At 40.9% G+C, this 18,438-nt stretch overlaps 1 protein-coding gene across 3 annotated transcripts in view; it reads left to right on the plus strand.

The window, feature by feature from the left end:
* LOC147032217 (leucine-rich repeat transmembrane protein FLRT3-like) overlaps positions 1 to 18,438 on the plus strand; it is a 105,195-nt gene that overhangs the window by 20,079 nt on the left and 66,678 nt on the right. Inside the window, exon 2 of one of the 3 annotated variants that reach the window (XM_085869609.1) lies at positions 10,842 to 10,940. The exons of the other annotated variants lie outside the window; for them this stretch is intronic. The gene's annotated coding sequence lies outside the window, so the exon portion shown is untranslated. The remainder of the gene's footprint in view (positions 1 to 10,841; positions 10,941 to 18,438) is intronic. 3 annotated transcript variants of the gene reach the window in all.

Genomic DNA, 18,438 nt, shown 5'->3' on the forward strand with positions numbered 1-18,438 from the left:
GTATATATATGTATATGTATATGTATATGTATATATATGTATATATATATATATATATATATATATATATATATATATATATATATATATATATATATATATATATATATATATATATATATATATATATATATATATATATATATATATATATATATATATATATATATATATATATATATATATATATATATATATATATATATATATATATATATATATGCGTATATATATACATGAAACGTATATAAAGTTCTTTCTGAACACTGATTGATTGACTGACTGATATTAAAGATTGGTGCCTTCCGGGTGACATGGAAAGGTGAACTTTTATGTACAGATGGACAATGAAGCCAGTACACCGGAAAAAAAAATCACAGAATCGTCGGACAATATCTGCAAATGAAAATATAAATAAATGAAAAAAAATACAGTTGAGCAACCCAAAACAATGGCGAAGCACGGTAATTTTGTGTGCCGATGGACATCAAAGCCAATACACAAGGAAAAAAATCACAGAACCGTCGGAAAGCATCCGTAAATTAACATATATATATATGAAAGATCAAATGCAGGTGAGCAACCCGAGACAATGGGAAAACATGGTTTGTATGCTTACATAATGTGTAAGCACACCCCACTCGTGTGTGTTTATGTATATATGTGTATATATAATTTATGCCAACAGATATCCACACCATACTCCACCATATATATATATATATATATATATATATATATATATATATATATATATATATATATATATATATATATATATATATATATATTTATATATATATATATATATATATATATATATATATATATATTTATTTGTTATTTATTTGTTATTTAATTGTGACCTGTGGTTACTGGTTGCATCATGTTCTGGATGTGCAGTTGTGCTGCTGATGCAGTGCCCCTGTTACCAGTAAGCTATTACTCATTTTCCAATCCAAGGTTGACAGGTTGAGTCAACCCACTTGGTGCTATTTCAACAGCAGGACATGGGCTCAAACTCAGGACGCTAAGATCTTTGGCCAGCCATCTTAACTGCCAAGCCAACAGTATGCTTTATATGTCTAACTCGCAGAAACCTGTTGTAAAAATACCACAACAGAAAAAAGGAATCCTTTTATTCTTGCACTGTTTGAAACAGCTCAAACATGGAAGGTTCAAGAAGGAATGTCTTGAGGTGTTGTGTCCACCTTTCACTCAAAAGAAAAAGAGTAACATGAGTTTAACAACGTATTTATTTATTCAGAACATTTGATTGGGTAAACTTAGCATGGAATATATTAAGATAGTTTTGGGCTTATGAACCAAGTAAAGGCTGTCTGCAAAGCCTTGTTCCGGTTTTACATTACAACCAAACCAAGAGAGATACAATGATTTTTTTTTTTTTTTTTTGCTTTTTATCACATAATTCAAAAAGTTTCTTGTACACCTCAACATGTACACCTTTAGCGGCACCTAACACATCTTAGCAGCTCAGGAAAAAATCCGGAGGATGTTGGCAGACCAGCTACGCAGCACCAAACCTCTTGCCCACACAAAACCTGGGTTTAATTTCTTGTCTGATTAAAAATATATCTATAATTTTCCTTTAGGCTTGGATTGATTTGAAACAATTTTAACTTAAAAAAAATTTCTCACCAAGGGGGAGCGGGACGTGAGGACAGGGAAGGAGGGGGACGGGTGGGGAGTTTCAGTATTTCACGGTGGGACAGACAGACAGGTGGAATTAGCCTGATATACAGTACATCGACATGTGCATATATATATATATATATATATATATATATATATATATATATATATATATATATATATATATATGACCCATAAAAGACTTCATCTCGAATTTCCTTCAACACGAAGTGTGCAAAAAATAAGATACTGGAGCCTTCCCTGAGCCATATAATGATGACAGCATGCCCAGCATTTTGAATCCTGTAAATATCACTTTTCATCATTTTAAAATAAAATGGGAATTCTGCATATAATCACATAGTGGGACAACTTCGCTAAATATAGCATAACAATTGTGCATTTTGCGAGGAAAGCACCAAATTTGGCACACACGTAGCCTAACATATTTTGAACAGATTTGGATATTGGGCCATCTCAAAATTTTTGATGGCAGTGGAAAATGGCTGCCACGGCCATCAGCGGCTGAATTTGAGATGGCCCAATATCCAAATCTGTTCATAATATGTTAGGCTACTCGTCTGCCAAATTTGATGCTTTCCTCACTTAATGCACAATTGTTATGCTATATTTAGCTAAGTTGCCCCACTAACATCATATCCATGCTTTTATTTTTACTTGGCATTTTAAAACAAGCAAATCAAGATGATGGAACACAAAATACTGTACATATTATCAAAAATGTAATTCCTCCAATGTGTCATTTCATATATATATATATATATATATATATATATATATATATATATATATATATATATATATATATATATATATATATATATATATATATATATATATATAAATAATATCAGTTCTTGGGCATTAGGTGTTTCCATCAGGGCATTAATCACAATGAATATCATATATATATATATATATATATATATATATATATATATATATATATATATATATATATATATATATATATATATATATATATATATATATATATATATATATATATATATATATATATAATATATACAGTATATATTGCACAAGTGATCCTCAGGCATGAGCTGTAACAGTGTATATTATTACCTCTGCCATCAAAGGTGAATGGAGGTTATGTTTTCACTGTCTGTCTGTCTGTCTGTCTGTCTGTGATCAGGATATCTCAAAAGGTTTTGGACGGATGTTGACGAAATCTGGTGGAGAGGTTGGGTGTGTGACAAGGACAAATTGGTTCGATTTTGGTGAAGATCCAGATCCAGATATGACAAATTTATTTAATTTCGAAGTGATTTTTCACCATTGAGAGATGGTGCCAATAACGATATACATCATGATACCTCAAAATGTTGTTATGTGGAAGGATTATTCCAAAACTTGGTCGACGAGTTGGGTAAGTGACAAGAAAAAGCTGAGTAGAATTTGCTTCAAGTCCGGATCCCGATCCGGCCTATCAGCGGGATACAAAATGTGAACTCTTCAGCCTGGTGGAGGTATGTTCTCTACCGAGTGCTGTTCTCGTTATTATTGATTCTCTCATGTTGTTGATATAAGCTTAGAGGTATGTGCATTCAACATTGATCTTTCTTGCCTGGGTTTGAATCTCAAACCAGCTGTAAACTGTCACCCTCGTGTTTCACAAGCGGGGCAATGATCAATGTGTTTAGCCCTCCATCGGCCGGAAATTAAGCCGGAGGACCCCTTGACCAGTAATGGTCATTTATGTACGTTAAGGATCACACTGTGTCTTTTGGGAGGCTTATGCAAGTTATCACCAGCACCCTAAACGGCTCACATTCTTACCACCTTCAGCTGAACATCAGGACTGACTCGCTTGTTTGTGAAGGTTTTGAACCAAAACTGCTTCCCAGCCAATCCCACAAGAAGGTGGGAATAACTGGGCCATGGATGTGAATGAGGATGACTTTTATTATTATTATTATTATTATTATTATTATTATTATTATTATTATTATTATTACTATTTTCCAGCTCACACTGTCTTGCATTCTGGTGCTTTTGTGTGCCTACCTTTGTTTAGCAATCCAAGCTGTCGGAATTTAACTCCTTTGTGTGATTTACCTAATTCAAGCAAAGCAATGTTTGAGTTTCTGCTCAAAGTCGTACGTTATGACTACGAGATGTGAATTTACATGGACATGATATAAAAGCGAGCTCGGTGTATAAAGCCTGGAACTAGAATGATCTGAACGGATTTTGACGTAATTTCTACTCCCGGCACCATGGGCACCTTGGTTGTCACCCTAGTGTGTGCTATTTTGAATTGCCTTCTCACCTCCATTATCAGCGCTAAAGATCTTTCGAAGTGGTTTCACCAAACAATATCAATGAGTATCCTTTATTCATTATAACACCGTAAGATTGTTATTCCTTTCTTTCTTTTTTTTAATTTTTAAAATATTTTTCAAGAAATACGTGTTGATTGCTGCTTTTATCAAGGAGGGGGAAAAAAAAAACTACGGTGGTGATTTTCCATCTTTGTAGGTGTTAATGACCTCGCGCGATGAAGTGGTTTCGCTGATTAGGTTACAAAGCAGATGTGGCCTCGAAGCTCCAGGGGCTCCACCGTTTCCATGACCACAACCCACGCTCCCACCACCGGCTGCGCCCTCAACTGCACAATGCAGCTGCTGAGATGATGATCAGTCAACCACCTGCCCAGGAGGTTAGTTCCACCGAAGCATTTTCATGGAAAGCGAGTGCACTCGGTGGTTTGCCACTGCCTCCCCAGCGGTAGTCAGGGAAATCATTTTGGAATTTGTCCAAGGTGTCGGCACATAATCGGCCTACGATCTCTGCAACAGACGCCGTGGAATCTGAAACGTGTACCGTCAGGCAGCTGTGTCGATAGACCCGACATAGAAATTGAGAGTACCTCTTCACTGAACTATGTAGAAATAGTGCACAAAGTTCGTTTAACGCACACAGCAGAGGATTTTTTTTTTTTAAATTGAGTGACCAGAAACCGTTATTTGAATCAGTTACTCGAATCAGTTTTCAATCAGTTACTTGAAGTCATCACTGCCTTCTCAATGGAGGTCTTACTTTGATCCCAGAAGACAATGAAGTCTTCAACAACAACAAAAATCGCCCTCTCCCCAACCCCACAACTCCTCGAGGAAAACAAAGCATGTGAAGCACTGTCGGTTTGATTTGTTATATTCCTTCCATCATGATGTATGATTTAATTTCCCACGTTATATTATCTGTGTTTAGTAAGTTATACAATCAGACTTTTATCATCTTTCATCAGCCAAAAGGAACATTGTGTGTTCAGATGATGTATGTGGGTGGCATATTAGATCACGAGGAAACCTTTTATTGTCTAGTTTGAACTTATCAACGAGAAGTCGTGAATGCGAGGTACAAATGTATCCACTTGTCATGACGCACAGAGAAAACCTCATCATTGGGAGAAGCTTGTCTTTCATTTTGCTATCTTGCAAGCAGGTCGAAAGGAGGGAAATCTATCTTCGACATATCTTACAGTGATTCCATGAGGAATAATTTTCGGCGATATTGGCCGAAATGACTATTGGGAATCTGCAAAACAGCATAAGTGTTACCTCAATCCTGTTTGCGCAACTACCCTTCTCATTTCCCTCTCTACATCCGTCAGGGATGGAATCGTACAGGGAATTTGAACATTTTCTCTCATTTTCTCTCTCATTTTCTCTCTCATTTTCTCTCTCATTTTCTCTCTCATTTTCTCTCTCATTTTCTCTCTCATTTTCTCTCTCATTTTCTCTCTCTCTCTCTCTCTCTCTCTCTCTCTCTCTCTCTCTCTCTCTCTCTCTCTCTCTCTCTCTCTCTCTCTCTCTCTCTCTCTCTCTCTCTCTCTCTCTCTCTCTCTCTCTCTCTCTCTCTCTCTCTCTCTCTCTCTCTCTCTCTCTCTCTCTCTCTCTCTCTCTCCCCATCTCACTCCCGGCAGTTCGGTGCTGCCCAAGTAGCTCCACGACAAGGTTTACACTACGTGGTTTGCCATTGCCCTCCCGACGGTATTTCAGGGCAGGGACTTGTGATTTGTCCAGAGTAACGACGTTGACTCGCCGACTCATTGCGGTAGACACCATGGGATCCGGTCCGCAATCAAATGATAGATGGGACGCTCAGTTTAACGTCCATCTGAGGGACGGAGTGCTACGTGCGAAGCACCACTCCGAGAGCTTATAGTTCGCTAGGAAATCAAAGCCAGACTCGATGGCTCAAAGGTAACTGCGCTTCCTCTGCACTTTCCCACCGCACAAATTTGATCGAAGTGTTGCACCCAAAGGTAATAAGCGAACTCTATAGTATGCAGGTATCCAAGACAGCCAGATTAAAGCCACCAGGCCCAAACGGCGACTCCTCAATCCTCTGCCGCATCATTAATTATTCCTTAACGAAGCATCTTTAAAATCGGTTGAAATGTCTGACATATGTCTGGAGCAGATGACTAACTCCGACACTCTGTTTAACATTAAAATATGAATTTCTTTGTTTTTTTTTTTGATCGAAAGGAACTTTTCTTCAAAGGTATTCGCAGATGCTTGGACTGGAAAAAGATCTCGTGTTCCCAAGTTTGTCCGGTCTCACAACCCCTTCCAAGGTCTAACGAGAAAAATGTTTCGCGCGCTTTCCCCACCCCCTACGATGACGTGCTTGTTAAGGTGTGCGTGCTCCGCAGGTGGACGCGGTGGGGGGGTACACAAGCCTGCCCTCGCATGAATCGCCTCTCATTTCGGCCCCTCCCGTCTCCTCTTCTCACTTTCCATTTGGACGAGGAGCGAAGCAGATGAGCGGGATTAAAGACTGCATGGCATGGGGTTTGGGGGAGAGGGGCTCGGTAAATAAGGGAGGGACACGAGGACGCGTGCCACGGTCCGGCGTTGTCGGTCTCACACCCTCGATTTCCCAATTCGAACCCGTGCGCGCGCACTGGGGACCCGGTTGTGGAATTAGCGGTAATTAGGGCGGCACAAGCTTAATCCTCGTTAGTGACGAGCGGTCGACGACTGGAGATGGATCCCCGTACGGTGCGGAGTGCACTCTTTACCTGAACGCGCCCTAAACTCTTCCATTTCGTTTATTTCTCATGAGCGTTTAATTAGCAATTGAGTCGAGGATGGGATAAGTAGGTTTTGGGTCCGAGATCCATTTTGCTTTGAACAAAGGAAGACCTGGCGGCATCGATTTGAATACCTGATTAATGAGCTCCCTGACCGGAGACGTTGATTTCCATTGTGGTTTCAAAACACGGGCTAAACATCCCGATCAACACTATTTGTGTAACGGTGCGTGCGAACAGGTACAGCCAGGGTGGTGCGTGCACGAGCAGGTACAGCCGGGGTGGTGCACACACAAGCAGGTACAGCCAGGGTGGTGCACTCAAGCAGGTACAGCCGGGGTGGTGCACACAAGCAGGTACAGCCAGGGTGGCGCACACAAGCAGGTACAGCCAGGGTGGCGCACACAAGCAGGTACAGCCAGGGTGGTGCGTGCACGAGCAGGTACAGCCGGGGTGGTGCACACACAAGCAGGTACAGCCAGGGTGGTGCACGCAAGCAGGTACAGCCAGGGTGGTGCGTGCACGAGCAGGTACAGCCGGGGTGGTGCACACACAAGCAGGTACAGCCAGGGTGGTGCATACAAGCAGGTACAACCAGGGCGGCGCTTGCACGAGAAGGTACAGCCAGGGTGGCGCGTGCACGAGCAGGTATAGCAAGGGTGGCGCGTGCACCAGCAGGTACAGCCAGGGCGGTGCGTGCACGAGCAGGTACAGCCAGGGTGGCGCGTGCACTAGCAGGTACAGCCAGGGCGGTGCGTGCACGAGCAGGTACAGCCAGGGCGGTGCGTGCACGAGCAGGTACAGCTCGGGTGGTGCAACTACACATCACCGATATTAGCTTTAAGCCGGCTGTTCTTTATGCTTACTCCCGGAATTGAACCTCAATGCTGCTTTTCACTTTGATAACTGTCCAACTCGCATTGCCCATCACCAAGGCACGAGTGCTTCCTTTGCGGTTGGTGTAATGCGGGTTTTTTTTTTTCTTGTATTTTTATTTATTTATTTATTTATTTATTTATTGCTTTTGTACTCTTCCTCCTTGCACCTGTCTCTTACTATCAATCTTCCACTACGTTTGCAACGGTTTTAGGGCAATGCACATGAATCGATCACAACTTGATATCACGTCCTTGAGCTCGCAAAGCCTTCACTATGCTTTTCGATCGGGGTGAGTACCTGGTGTGTAGTATGCAGCACCTTGCAATTCAGAGCTTGCGGTGTCATTTTCTGAAGTGTTCGTTAATGAAATAATTGTGTTCATTCGACTGTAAATAACGTTTAATTGGCTCCAATTAAGGAGAAGTTTGAGCTAATTGGGTTCTGACCGGACAGCCGCGTGCGCTTGCAAACACAGGACTGACCTGCTTTCAACAGGTGGGAGAACCCATGCGGTTTGTGTTCCAGTGCGGAGTGCTGGTCAAAATGCACATGCCTTGGCTGAAGGGAGGGAAATGACGAGGCTCAAATTAAACATCACAGAGGATGAATCAAAACATTTTGGCTCTAATGAAACCTCTTTAAATTCAGCTCAAACTTCTTTTTTTTTTTTTCTTTTTCATCTTTCACTTTCTTGTACGTAAAAGGGCTTTTACATGAAGATCTTCTCTCGGAGCGCGGTGTTGAAACGTGGTTAACAACCCTTTTCCGCACCATGTCACCTGCTCTATCCTGTGCATTCTTTTTCACAATTGAACCGAAATAAATTCTCTCTGTCTGGTTAATGAAACTATAACTAGGTTGAGGGGGGGGGTACATATTTTGTTATCCACCCAGAAAACCTTTTACTTTCTTGTATGCAGCTTCATATAACTTGAACATGTTCTTGTGTCACGTTTGCACTTCCTCCTGCTCCTTCGTATGCAGCACAAGGCTGAAGGTTGCATCATTGGTTGGGGGCACGGCTGTGCCGCTGATGCAACGCCCCTATTACCAGTACACTGGTACCCATTAAACCGACCTCAGAGGGATGACAGGCTGAGTCAATCCCACCTGGTGTTAATTAAACGGACGACGCAGGGGATCAAACTCAGGACCCTAAGATCCCAAGCCAGCCACCCTAACCGCTAAGCCAACACGAGGCTTATATTTACACTAATGCATATGATACTTTTTAATTGTTGGCAATAATGTTTGTTGTGAAAGAATTATAGTGTGTACATTTGTGTGAGGTTTTGTGTACATCCACCTCCGTTTTGGTTGTGTGCAGGATGCAGGTGTCACGATTAATGGACCAATTTGTGAAGTTTTCTTGTTGTCAAAGTTTTGTTCCGAGGGCTATTTTAAGGATCGTCACTGAGCCCCGGACAGCTTCCAACCGAAGTTCGTTTGTACTAGTAGTCCCAGGTATATTTTTTTTAAAGATCTCGAAGGTTCTTCATCATTCTAGTTGCTCCAATGATCACTGGTACAATTTTGGCATTCTTCAGATTTCAGGATCCTTTCACTTCATTTTTGAGGTCTTGGTATTTGGTTCTTTTCTTGATTTCTGTGTTGTTTCGGCCAAAATCGCTGGGAACTGAAACCTCAATGAGCAATGCCATTTTTTTCGATCCTCGTGGAGGATCTCTAAGTCTTAATCACGTTCTTGGGCATTAATAATGATTTGTTCATCATCCCAGTTGAGCTGACCACTTCTTAGTTATTCTGGTGTGTGTGTGTGTGTGTGTGTGTGTGTGTGTGTGTGTGTGTGTGTGTGTGTGTGTGTGTGTGTGTGTGTGTGTGTGTGTGTGTGTGTGTGTGTGTGTGTGTGTGTGTGTGTGTGTGTGTTTGAGTTTCACATCATTTTTGTTGCACAATAGATTGTTTATAACGTTTTTGAAAAGTTTGGGAGAAATGATCTCTTGGGGAACAAAAGGAAGTTTGGTCGAAATTATGTAAATGAAGTTGTGGAAACCCTTTCAATTTGATATGTCTTTTTTGTAATCACTGACTCACGATAAGACGACGATTCTACGACATTGAATAACTTTGTGTCAAGATGAAACAACAATCATGTTAAGAAACTATCCTCTTTTGCACAATAAAGACTGGGACAATATCGTACTAGCAAATGGTTTGTGGAATGAAACATGTTTTGAAAAGTTATATAAGGTTGACAAAATGAAAATCACAATCAATAGAGGATGTGTGTGTGAGCTGCTGTCCATGTCCTGGAGTAGACAGCATAGTTAGTTTTCTCAAAGGAAGTCAAATGACCGAGAAATCGAAGCCACTATTACTAATTGCAAATTATCACCAGAAGGACGTGCCGGTGGCAATTTTACATCATCACTTAACAGAGCAACCACAATGGCGATCAATAACCACTAAAACCCATGATGCAACATTCAAAATGGTGCTCGTAAATGATGTCCCCTGTTACAAACAGAGATGACAATATATACTTTGCTCGAGAGCAACTACCATAAGGCTACAGATTAGAAGCTGGTTGAAGAATATGCAGTTTGTGAAAGTGTGATGTTTGAAAGCACACCATCTGTTTTACACACTTCAAGAGCAATTAGTACTCTCTAGCAAAACAGTTCCCATGGTGCCAAAATAATATATAGTGTAATATTAAAGATTGCTGCAAACATAATGTAAAATTTGATCACCCCTTCAAGAGAAATTCCAATGTACGCTTTGAGGCAGTTAGTATAATGTTGCAGATTAATATAATACACTTTTTAATGAAATGAAAATTGTTTTTTTTGGTGTTAATCAGTTGCCTCCGCACTGGATGAAATTAAAAGGGAAATCATAATTTTGTGCAAAAATTGAAACATTTTCACCCCACCTCCTTTGCCCAAACATTTATCTTACCTCTTCTTTTTTTTCTTCTCTTCTCCCAATCATATTTCTTCTCTCTCCCAATCCTTACAAAATCCTCCTGATTCAATCTCTTTCTGCAATGACCATCCTGATTTTCCTTAATTTTTTTCAGGATTTTATTTTAACTTAATTTATCACCATATGCATATTAATAATTTCCTATATAGTAGATGTAATATATAGATTGCCCCATATAATTAAAAAAAAACATTTTTTACCACGTATTAATAATGACTGTCTAACATGAGGCATTTATTGTCAATAAAGGGAGATGTGCAATTGTATTTACCAGACTCGGTGCTGTCATACTTAGAGCATCCTCTCCGATACGAGGCCAGGAGGTCGGTGACCGTTCAAACCACAGCTGAGTCATACGAAAGACTTTAAAATGGTACTTTCTGCTTTCTTGCTTAATGCTCAGCATATGAAAAGGATAGAGCATCAAAAGCAACCATTGCACAGGTTTGATGGGTCGAAAGGCATCCTGCATTAAAGTTCCTTGTAAGGGAACTTAAATTTATTTATTTATATTTACATTTTGATTCTGCTCATATCTTTGATTCTCAGAAACTTGTTCCACAATACTTTTTTTAAATGCTTATCTGCAGAACACCATTATTTCCCCATCTTACTGTATAATTTTTGGCTTGCCAGGACAGCTTTGAGGAATGGGGACTTACCTTTGAGCTGTCTAGCCTGGGTTCGAATCTCAGCTATAAACTGTCATCCTGGTGCTTCTCATGCATGGTCATGCATCAATGTGTGCGGTGTCCCTCCAAGGGACATTTATGAGCCGTTTGCCGGCACTGGTTATTGGTTGATGTTAAAGATCACACGGTGTCTTTCATGAAGAATATGATCCACCAACAGGCAGTGCTGGCAGATGAGTGTTCCCTCATTTGCCAGCACCCTGAAGAGTTATGGCCTGTACCCTGAAGAAATTACAAATTCCTGCTAGTTTCAGTCAAGCATCAGGCCTGACAGTCTGATTCGTGAAAGACTTTGGCCAAAAACACTCCCAGGCTGTTCCCACAGAAAGGCGTATCGTGGCAGTTGAAGTAGTTGAGGCAGTTGTCGTAGTACTTGTACAAGTTGTACTGTTAGTTGTAGAAGTAGTAGTAGAAGAAGTTGGAGTCATATAGTGCTTTTGTTAGAATGGCTTTAGAGGTTTGCACTCAGGGCACAAGAAAGCTCAGGCAGACACGTTTCCTGTTTAATGTCACTCAACTGCTCGTACCTGCAAGTCCATGTTTAGAACTGCAGCCTGATCATTTAAAGAGAAAGAAAGAGAGAGACAGAGACAGAAAGAAACACACCACAAAGTCCAGTAAACCCTTAAATACCGTGGGTTCTAATATCGTGGGTTTCGACCAATCATGGGCAACCTATTGTATTTCCGATTTCGTTATTGTGAGATTTCATTTCAACCAATTGCAGTTTTTGAGTAATGATCAGTCATTATTTGCGTCGGTACATGTACGAATACCTCTTATTACAAGCCTTGTGTTATGTCTTGTGGACTGCTTTAAATGAGCCCAAACTTAAAGCGATGGACAAAGTTTGTTGTACCAAAAGGCAAAGAAAGGTCGAGAAGATCTACTTGATAGATAGGTTAGCTCAAGGTGAAAATACAGCATCTGTGGCCAGCTATTACAGGATCAATGATTGCAGGTATAATCTTCCACATTGTTCTCATCCTCATTCCCAAACCTTCATTGTCCTTCAAACCTCATTCCCAAACTTTCATTTTCCAACCCCGTATTCAATCCTCATTCCCAAACCCCACTTTCTGACACTCGTACTCAAACCCCCATTCTCGAATCCTTATTTTCCGAGGGTTACTGCAGCTCATGAAATGAATCGAGGCTAAGGGATTTATGCCAGAGCAGGTCTTTATCACCAATGAGATGGGATTACTCTGGAAGAGGATACCACCTCATACCTTCCTCTATAAGCGGGGAAGATCAGGGTTAAAGGTAAGGTGGTTAAGGTTCGTCTTACCCTTCTCTGATGTGACAATGCTGCAGGTGACTTTGGCGTAAAGCTAATGCTGCTCTTCAAATCGCTGAATCCCACTTAACCCCCTTCTCTCCCTGCTCACCCTTCCTTCACTTCCTGCTCACCCCCCCCCCCCCGCTCTTCACTCATCACTCACCCTTCCCGCTCTCCACTCTAACATCATCATCATCATCATGATGATCCACAGCAAGATATTGTGTTTTGTATTTATGGCAGAGTACAGTGCGAGTACGTAATGCTCTTTCCCTCACCCAATTTGATTGCTGTTTTGTAATAAATTAAAAAGGTAAGTCTTGTGTTTTTATTTTATGCTGTATTTATTATATTTTCATGTATATTTCAATGTTAACATGCTTTACATATATATATTTTACATGTTTGTTTCAATTGTAATGTGTTTATTTTTAGCTGCCGTCCAACTTCCTCGATATTTCTTCGAAGCCCAGGAATTGAAAACCCCTTTTCCCATGGGCACTTGGTTTCCACGATCACAGATTTAACTATCGTGGAATTTTCCAGGAAGTTTATCCCCACAATATTTGACGGTTCCTGTGTGAACAAAAATAATAGTACTAGTTAGGCAAGTAAAATCAAAGTACCTGGTGGGAAAATACTGCAAATTGCATCAGTTGTGGTCAAAATTTATTTGTAGTAGTCGTAGTAGTAGTAGTAGTAGTAGTAGTAGTAGTAGTAGTAGTAGTAGTAGTAGTAGTAGTAGTAGTAGTAGTAGTAGTAGTAGTATTAACAGTAGTAGTATTAATAGTCAGGGGTTCACATAACTGGTACACATTTACTCATGTGTGGTTAAAAAAACACTAAATGCGTACATCAAAGATGCTAAGAAAGCTCAAAAGCGTAAGACCACAACAGAGCTTCGGACGGAAGGTTTTCTCAGCTCGTGAAGGTAAGATTCTTCCGTGGTAATTCTGATATAAGGTACTGTGATTTCAAAATTTAAGTGTACAAAATTAAGTTTATAAATTATGAGCGGGATATGCTTACACATTGTAAGCAATAATGAACCGTGCTTCCCCATTGTGTCTTGGGTAGCTCACCTGCATTTGATTTTTCATTTATGGATGCATTCCGACAGTTCTGTGATGTTTTGCTGTGTATCGGCTCGGACGTCCATCAGCACGCAAAATTTCAGCTTTCTACGTCATCCGGAAGGTACTGATCTTTAATATCAGTCAGTCAGTGAGTCAGTGGTTAAAAAGAGTTTTATATATTAGATAACATAATTTACTAGCAGCATGTGATTACACATTGTGTAAGCACACAAACCATGCATTCCCATTGTCTCAGGTTACTCACCTGCATTTGATTTCTCATTTATTTATTTTCATTTATGGATGCATTCCGACAGTTCTGTGATTTTTGCTGTGCATCGGCTCGGACGTCCATCAGCATGCAAAATTTCAGCTTCCTACGTCACCCGGAAGGTACTGATCTTTAATATCAGTCAGTCAGTGAGTCAGTGGTTAAAAAAGAGCTTTATATATTAGATAACATAATTTACTAGCAGCGTGTAATTACACATTGTGTAAGCACACAAACCATGCATTCCCATTGTCTCAGGTTACTCACCTGCATTTGATTTTTCATATATATATATATATATATATATATATATATATATATATATATATATATATATATATATATGTATGTATGTATATGTATATGTATGTATATATATGTATGTATATATATATATATATGTATATATATGTATGTATATATATATATATATATGTATATATATATGTATGTATATATATATATATATGTATATATATATATGTGTGTTAATTTACGGATGCTTTCCAACAGTTCTGTGATTTTTTCCTGATGTGTTGGCTTCGATGACCGTCGGCAAACAAAATTAACTTGCTTTTCCATTGTCTCAGGTCGCTCACCTGCATTTTTATTTTCATTATTTTTTTCAATTTTTTTCATTTATTTATATTTTCATCTATAGATGTTGTCCAATGATTCTATGAATCTTTCCGGTGTACTGGCTTTGATTTCCTTCGGCATGCAAAATTTCAGCTTTCTAAGTCACCCGGAAGGTACCGATCTTTCATGTCAGTCAGTCAGTCAGTCAGTCAGTCAGTCAGTGGTTAGAAAGAGCTTTATATATTAGTTAAGCTATATTATAAGTTTATAACTTGTGGCATTAAAAAAAACACAGATCTAAGGAGAACATGTGCCCAAAGAGGAAGAAGAGGAGGTTCAGAGGCGTCTGGAATGAAAAAGAGCGGCTTGTGAGTGTCTCGTCTGAAATGGACATTCTGAGAGAGCGCTTGCAGAGGAGTAACACGCACACAACACTGACAGGTACTTTAAAAATTGGAGTGACGCTTGGGAAAGTATATGAGCGTGCTGAAAGCTGACAAAAGGGGATCGGCGTGGAGAGAATAAGCGCGGTTTCTCGGCACTCAATTCACGATGGTGGTTTCATCAAGGTCTGGTGGTGGACAATACAGTTTGGGGGAAACAAGTTTGGCTCACTGGCATGTCTATTTCCAGTGGACTATGTCAAAGTGATCATGAGAGGAAGTTTTCTTTTCAGTTTCATCATTTCTTATGGTGGGGCAACTTAGCTAAATAAAGCATCACAATTGTGCATTTTGTGAGGAAAGCGCCAAATTTGGCATACTGGTTGCCTATCATATTATGAACAGATTTGGATATTGGGCCATCTCAAATTCAGCCGCTGATGGCTGTGGCAGCCATTTTCCACTGCCATCAAAAATTTTGAGATGGCCCAATATCCAAATCTGTTCATAATATGATAGGCTACTAGTGTGCTAAATTTGGTGCTTTCCTCACAAAATGCACAATTGTTATGCTAAGTTGCCCCACTATTACTGTTTGTGTATCTTTCAATCTCCCCTGTTGACATAATACTGAGGAGGAGGAAGAGCTTAACAATGGTGAGTAGGATGAAGATGAATAATTTTTGTGAGTACCAAACCATTTCTGCTGGTACTCATTAGAGAACCTAATAAAAATTAATTGTGTGAACCCCTGGTAATAGTAATAGTAGGAGCAAAACTGTTTAATTCTGCTACCAATATTTGTAATCTCTTCTTTTCTCCTGTCCTCTTTCTTTTTTACAAGTTCACTTATACTCTGTTATAATTTTGTGTTTAACTTTTACATGAGTACGAATGCCCAGAAACAAGCATGCAATCTTCATTTGCTTTTCTTTAAATATGGAGTTTTTGCTCATCAAAGTTCTTCAATTAATTCTGTACTTTCAAAAAATACTTAAAGCTTATGTAATTTTGTCCATCATCTCTTACAAAAAGGAGAAGCGTCCATCTGTCTGTGTGTCATGCTTCATTCTGAAGGGTTCCTGCTTTCATAGAATAATAAAAATGGTACATTTTGAAAGCTAATAATCAATTTACTTGGAACAAAAATTAATGTCCGTTTAATCACAAAGATGCCTGTTTTAAAAGCACTCTTTCTGTGATCGAAGAAGAATAAGCCCCAATGTGAGCTTGATGCAGAGGTTCCAATGGTAACATTTATTATACTCCAACAGCAGGAACCATTTTAGAAGTACCTGGAAAGCACACACAAAATTATCCTGTATGAGGAAGAGTTCCCACCCCAAATGACGAGAAAAGTTTAAGTTAATTTATCAATTAGAATAATATTTCATGGACTTTAAAAAGGTCAATTGTGTTGCTCTCTTGGTTTCTCACTGGAGCCAAAGTTCTGAGCTACTTGCCTGCCCACCACAAAATTGTGTTGCAGCATAGGGCACCAGAGGTCGAAAAAAAAGGGCAAAATATCCTGGTTGCGAAATAAAATTTGGCATCAATGTGACTTGTGCTTCTTCTCCCGTCATTTCAAAAATGAGTATCAAGCTTTTCGATGCAGCACTGGAAGCAGCCACCATAAACGGGAGACAGATGAACGCACAAACAAACACCACAGTTCACAATATATGAAAGATGATCTTCCTTCCAAGGAACTTGAACACAGAAAATTGTCTCTGGGCAAGTGCAACGAACTCAAAATTTAAAAATCTATCAAACATTAATTGTTTTATAATGAAGAGAGGTCAGGTCAGGTCAGGTATGGGAGCATGTGCAAGAACAGCGCGCCGCTGCGTCCACTTTCCGCTGGTACCCCAGTGGCCTCCGTCTGGCCATCCCCCAGGCAGATGCCAGGCCCATCCCCATCTCCTTGAGATGATGGTCAACCTGCTGCAACCACGAGGCACGTGGTCAGCCCACTGGCCTCCTCCACTCATGAGACTCCCTCGCTGAGAGAATCTGGTGAGCAGGATCAGCGTCAGGAAAACGAGCCACATGTCCATACAGCCGCAACTGACGCTCACGGACCATGCAGGTAACAAATCTCATCCGAGTCTCTCTCAGCAACCACTCGTTGGACACAAAATCTGACCAGCGATAGCCAAGGATTCTCTGAAGAGACCTGGTACCAAAGGAATTAATTCTCCATCTCAGATCCTTGGTCAGAGTCCAAGTCTCACATCCATAGAGCAAGACTGGAAGTACCAAGGACCTGAAGACTCGGACTTTCGTCCTCCCGCACAGGTACCGGCAGCGCCACACCCCATGATCCAGTGAATCCATGACTCCCCAGGCTCGACCCAAACGTCTATTGACCTCTGACTCTCAGCCAGCAGAGACATGAATATCACTGCCAAGGTAAGTGAATCTCTCCACGACCTCAACATCCTCACCACAAACAGACACAGACAGGACAGCAGCATCCAAGATGTCACCGAAAGCCTGGATCTAAGTTTTAACACAAGAAACCCTTAATTGCAGCGGCTCCGACTCCTCATTCAGCACCTCGAGGGCCCCCAAGAGGATGTCTAAAGTCTCTGCAAAGATGACTGCATCATTGGCAAAATCAAGGTCCGAGATCTTGACATTCCCAAACGATGCACCGCAGCTTGATCTCACCGACATCCTCCCTAAAATCCAGTCCATACAAGTGCTGAAAAGTGTGGGGGCAAGTACACACCCCTGACGAACTCCAGTAACAACTGGAAATAAGTCAGAGATGGTACCACCACACTTCACAGCACTCTCAGTACCAGAGTGGAGTTCAGACATCAGATCGATCAGTTTTGGTGGCACCCCACGAAGACCAAGAATCCTCCAGAGGACATTCCGATTCACTGAATCAAACGCTTTACAGAGATCAACATAGGCTGCAAGCAGCCCCTGCCGAAAATCTCGTCTGTGTTCGGTGAGGACACAAAGAGCAAGGATACGGTCAATCGTTGACCTCTTTGGTGTAAAGCCTGACTGCTCTGGACGCTGGTGCTCAAGCAGATGGTGGCGAACCCTATCAAGAATTATCCGAGCAAAGACCTTGCCCGGCACTGAGAGCAGCGTCACCCCTCGGTAGTTGTTGCAGTCTTGGCGATCACCCTTCCCTTTCCAGAGAGGAACTACAAGGCACCTCTTCCAATCAGTTGGGATGATGCCTGTGTTCCAGGCAAAGCACAAAACTGCATGCAACGACACGAGTGCAGCATATCCACCAGCCTTGAGAAGTTCAGCATGGATGCCACAGATCCCTGGAGCTTTGCCCTGTTTCAACCGGTTCAGCGCAGCCCGTGTTTCCACAAGCGAAGGTGGACCACAGTTGATTCGAGGGTCAGCAACAGGGATTGTAACACCCTTGACGTCCAACTCGACAGTTGGGGGATCAGCCTGGTACAACCGCTCAAAGTAACCGGCCCAGCGGGCCTTCACTTCAGACTCCTCTGTCAAGAGCCTACCACTCTCTGCTCTAACTGCAGTGCTCCGAGGGATGGGCTTGGATGAACGCAACGCACGAATTCCCCTGTAAGCGGGACGAGAATCACC

The sequence above is a fragment of the Eptatretus burgeri genome, chromosome 2 (assembly GCF_056783735.1).
Source record: "Eptatretus burgeri isolate ZD-2024b chromosome 2, Ebu_testis_v1, whole genome shotgun sequence".
NCBI lineage: Eukaryota > Metazoa > Chordata > Myxini > Myxiniformes > Myxinidae > Eptatretus > Eptatretus burgeri.